Genomic DNA, 5,065 nt, shown 5'->3' with positions numbered 1-5,065 from the left:
TCAAATAAGAATATAGGGTAGAGAGAGTGTACCTTGAGTTTGTTTGAAAATGATCGACATAACTTACATGAAGTATGTTTTTCAGTAGATTGCATTCCAGGATCTTGACAGGACATTACCTTTAAGGGTGGTTAGCCAATATGCCCCCTTTCCTGCTTTTGATTCAATGAGATAAGGTCCTTCCCATTTAGGTACCAATTTACCTGCACTAGGATCCTTGGTATTTTGGAATGTTTTTTAAAGTATCAAGTCACCTACCTGGAATCTTCTGACTTTGATGTTCTTGTTATATACTTTAGTGATCCTCTATTGATGAGCAATAATGTAGATCTTGGCAAAATCCCTAAGTTCATCAATATCATCAAGATCCTGGGCTAGGATCCTATCGTTGTTCTCTTGATCTTGTAGTTGATATCTTGCTGTTGGGATTACCACCTCAGTAGGGATCACAGCTGTAACACTCGGTTTCAGATTTTCCTTATTACTTGGGACTGCGGCCCAATCATCAGTTGTCATGGAGTTTTGGGCTTCAGGAAAGGAAGGATTTAGCCCATTTCGGATCTAGTTGCCATGGTTTAAGTGATCCATGTATTCGACTGTGTCTTTGGAAGCCAAGGATATGACTATAAACTGATATCGCGGTCTTTTATGGGTTTGGGGGTTTTATTGGAACGATTTAAGGCTTGGGTGTGTTTTTAGGAGCGTACTGCTTCTCGCACCCTTTTCATGGATATAAGGTTTGTTGGAAACGTACTTAGGATGAGAAAGTTATGGTACTTTGAAGTTATTGGCAAAATTGGTCCCTGGATGGAAAAGCTTGCAAATCAGTCCCATGCATGCAAGGATGCATGCACGTGCTTGGCTGGGTACGCCCAACGTTCTAATGTCCCAAAAATATAGCCCAAACATTTCATTTTAATTCATTAATAAAAACCATAAATATCGTCCATCATATAAAAGTCATAAATCGAGTATCTCGAAAATATCATAATATCTGTCAATGTATCAAAATCATATGTCAAAGCATCAGAGTGAATCCTCCCAGGCTAAAAAACTGTGGTGTGTACCATGCAGTCATCCCGAGCTCTTCCCTTTACTAGCGGACGTACCTGAAACCAAAACTGTAAACTGTAAGCATGAAGCTTAGTGAGTCTCCCCAACTACCACATACCATACACATAAACACATAATCGCATACATTGGCCCCGCCCTGCTACATCGGGAAATGCCCGACATCGACTTGTCCAACATCGGGCCCCGCTAGGCATCGGGCCCCACCCGACATCAGACCGCATCTGGCATCGGGCCCTGCCCGACATCGAGCAAATCCCGGAATACATATGAGCATAACTACTAAGACACATAACATAAGCATATCCACTTAACTATAGACATATAGACATTCCTCGGGCCCCGCCGGACATCGGACCGAAATCCAAAAACATACAAACATTTCTCAAGAATTGCCCCGACATCGGACCGTAGTATGGAAACAGACAAATACATCTACATACAAGAATCACAAAGACATCAAGCATACTAACATCCTTCGGGTACCGTCCCGACATCAGATCGAAATCTGGAAAAACATATAAACCTACATCGGGCCCCTCTCAGCATCGGATCTTAATCCAGAACATACTAACATACATAAACGAGCCGGCCTTGGTGCCTTAGACCCGTTCCTACTGGAGGAAAACTCACCACAATGTCGAGTGAAGTAGTTGAACGTCTCGGCTCCTGCAACCGGCTCTACTCACTCCCTATACAAAACAACCCCTTAGATACTATTCCTTCTGTCAAGACCCCCTTCACGGGTCAACCTTGGTTAAGTCAAAGTCAATGCTCAGTCAAAGTCAAAGTCAACAATTTGAGTTGACTCAACTCGTCGAGTCAATCCCCTGACTCGCCTAGTTCCCTTGCTACTCTTAGTCGTTATAACACGAACTAACTCGTCGAGTTCTAGCTTGCACAGAATCAGGACAAAACGACTCAACTCGCCGAGTCTCTCTATGGACTCGTCGAGTTCCTCTGTCTGTTTGAGCCATCTCAATGGATTAAGCTCCTATCCTTCAGATCCAAACCCGATATTTCATCTACATACTGGAAACACTCTTTCATCTACATATTGGAAACCTTAGCCTTTCATCTACACTGTTTGAGCCAACTCAATGGATTAAGCTCCTATCTCTTGGTCCAAAAGCCATAATACTCCAAACTAAAGCATACTAACAAAGATCTAGGCCATAGACATCATTTGGACACGTAAAGCTCCTAGCTTTCCTTCCATGCATGGCCTTTTGGGGATTAAAAGGCCAAAATAACACCTTAGAGCTTGCATGGGGGTTCCAATGGCATAAAGTTTTCACCGTTATGCCATAACAACCCTCAATGGTTCTAGATCTGAAGGGATCCTTGCTTGGGACATCCATATCCCGAGGACTAAGTTTCTTGGACCAAAAACCCCATAAAGTGAAAATAAGGAGATCTATCAAGCTACTAGGCAAGGTTGGAACTTTCTTACCAGAAAATGAAGAGAATGAGATATTGTTTCTGGATCTACAATCGTCTCCTGGAGTCCTCTAGCTTCTTCTTCTTCTACAAGCCCCAAATCACACAAAATTCACTCTAAAATGGCTCACACTCTCACACAAAGCTCTAGGGTTTCGTGGATTAGGGTTTGGGACTTGGAGGCTGGAAATGAGGCCAGCAAGTGGAGATTAAGATGCTTAAATAGGGTGCAAAACCCCAAAATTAGGGTTTCATCCAGGCAAACCTACTCGCCGAGTCGAGGCTCTCAACTCGTCGAGTAGGTGGCGTAAGATCCTGCGTCCAATCTCGTTTCTACTCGACAAGCCTGGGGCTCCCAACTCGTCGAGTAGCTCTTCAAAAATGAATATATTATAATTAAATGCGTACCAGGAATCAGGCGTTACAAGTGTATAAAGGAGATTGGTTGCGGTTAGTTCATGAGTACGTCAGGCATACTCCCTTCAGGACAAAACCCTAATTTCGGGGTTTCTACCCTATATAAGAAACATTATACCACTTCTTAGGTCATTTTAAGTCAGCCACCACCACTTCCTACGTCCAGAAAACCCTAGATTGCCTTGGATGAAGCTTGGAGCTTGAAAGAAGACTTTAGGTAGTTTGTGCAAGAGGAGAAGGAGGTGAAAGACTCAACCTCTAGAGAAAAGCTTGAAGATCCAGTACTAACATCTCCATTTCAAGACTTTCAAGGTATAAAGTCTCTACCTTGGCCATTCATTTCATAGATCTACTTTGGGTTGCTTTTGGCCATTTTAGTCCCTTTTTCTTGGTCTTGGTGAGCTTGGGTCGTTTTAGGGACTCACACTAGTAGATCTGGACATTTTAAGGTTCCCTCTCTCATAAAGGTGCAAACTTTATGGAGATTTTGAGCTCAATCACGAATTAAGACCATCCATTAAGCTCTTTTGAGCTCTAGGGTCCCATTAAGCCATGCATATCAGTAAGGTTGCCAACTTTACTTGAAAAGTCACCTTTAGGAGTCAGACTGGAGAGTTGGAGCAAGGGATGAAGTGATTAAGTGCTTATTGGAAAATTTTAAAGTATAGGGAAGTACGCTGGACGTACCCACCTGGTACGCGGCGCGTACGAGCCCCAGCAGGTGTACACTTAGCGTACCAGATGAGTACGCAGGGCGTACTCGACCAGGTTGGGGTTTCTTGGATTGTGGACTTTTTGGGCTTTGGACCTTGGACCAGGAGTTGACTAGGGTTAACCATTCAGTATTTCAGGCCTTTTTGGACATTGGGCCTTCTTGGGTTAGGTCCATGATGGATTTGGGCCTTATTGGACCTTGTGGGCCATTTCGGGTTCGGGCTTTCTTATGGGCTTGTAAGTGCATGGATTTTGTTGGACCAGCTAAGGATGTATGTTTGGATTAGGAATAAGTTATTGGGCTTAAGGGTAAGGCCCATGCAAGGGTTTGGGCCCAATTTGGAAAATTGGGCCATTAGTGGGCTTATATGGATTTTGTAGTTTTGGACTTGTTTGGTTTTGGGCTTGGGCCTTAGTTATGAATCTTGTTGGGCCAGGGGTAAAATGGTCATTTTACCCCAAGTATGGATTATGGATCATGGTTTGGGACCTAATTGCTAATTGGGTGACATTTTGGTATTGATAGCTCGAGGAGTTGCGAGGGCAGCACCTAAGGATTTCCTGCAGTGAACTCCAATAGTGTGAGGTGAGTTACCTTCCCGGTATAAGTGGGTCGAAGGCACCAATGCCGGCCTACTAGTAGTTATTTATAGTAGAGATGATTGTCTTTGTGATAATTGTATGGTATTCCACTATCTGTTGAGATTTATGTGCTTGTATGCTATGTTATTACGTGGTAGTGGTAGAGGAGTGAAACTGTCCCTGTAACCTGTCGAAAGGACCGCAGGGGTACGCCAACACCCAGATATGCTAGGCAATATGTGATTTATGTGTATATGCTAGGATATTATGTGGTAGTGGTAGGGGTGAAATAGTCCCTGTAACCGGTTGAAAGAGACCGAAGGGGTAGGCCAGCACCCATATATGCTAGGCGGTTACCGGTTGAAAGATACCGAAGGGGTAGGCCACCACCCAGATATGCTAGGCGGTTACCGGTTGAAAGAGACCGAAGGGATAAACCAGCACCCTGATATGCTAGGCAGTTACCAGTTGGAAGAGACCGAAAGGGTAGGCCAGCACCCGGATATGCTAGGCAGTATATTTATTGTATGGTATGTGGTATGATGGGGGAACTCACTAAGCTATGTGCTTACGGTTTTCAGTTTTGGTTTCAGGTATTTCTTCTTTGAAAGGAAAGGAGTCGGCATGATCTCAGCGCATCACACTATGATTTTCCGCATATGAGATGTTTGGGAGTTGGACTCTGATAATATTTTACTATGTCATGTTTTGGTTACTTGACGTACTGGTTTTGATTATGATATGGGTTGATACTATCGATGTTTTCAGTCTACTGGTTTTATGATTACTTAATTAAAAATGAAATTTTTGGTCTTGAATTTTGGGATGTTACAAGTTGCTA

The sequence above is a fragment of the Lactuca virosa genome, chromosome 7, assembly GCF_052849685.1.
Source record: "Lactuca virosa cultivar CGN04683 chromosome 7, Lactuca_virosa_CGN04683_v6, whole genome shotgun sequence".
Lineage (NCBI taxonomy): Eukaryota > Viridiplantae > Streptophyta > Magnoliopsida > Asterales > Asteraceae > Lactuca > Lactuca virosa.
Note: the sequence above shows the minus strand (reverse complement) of the source record.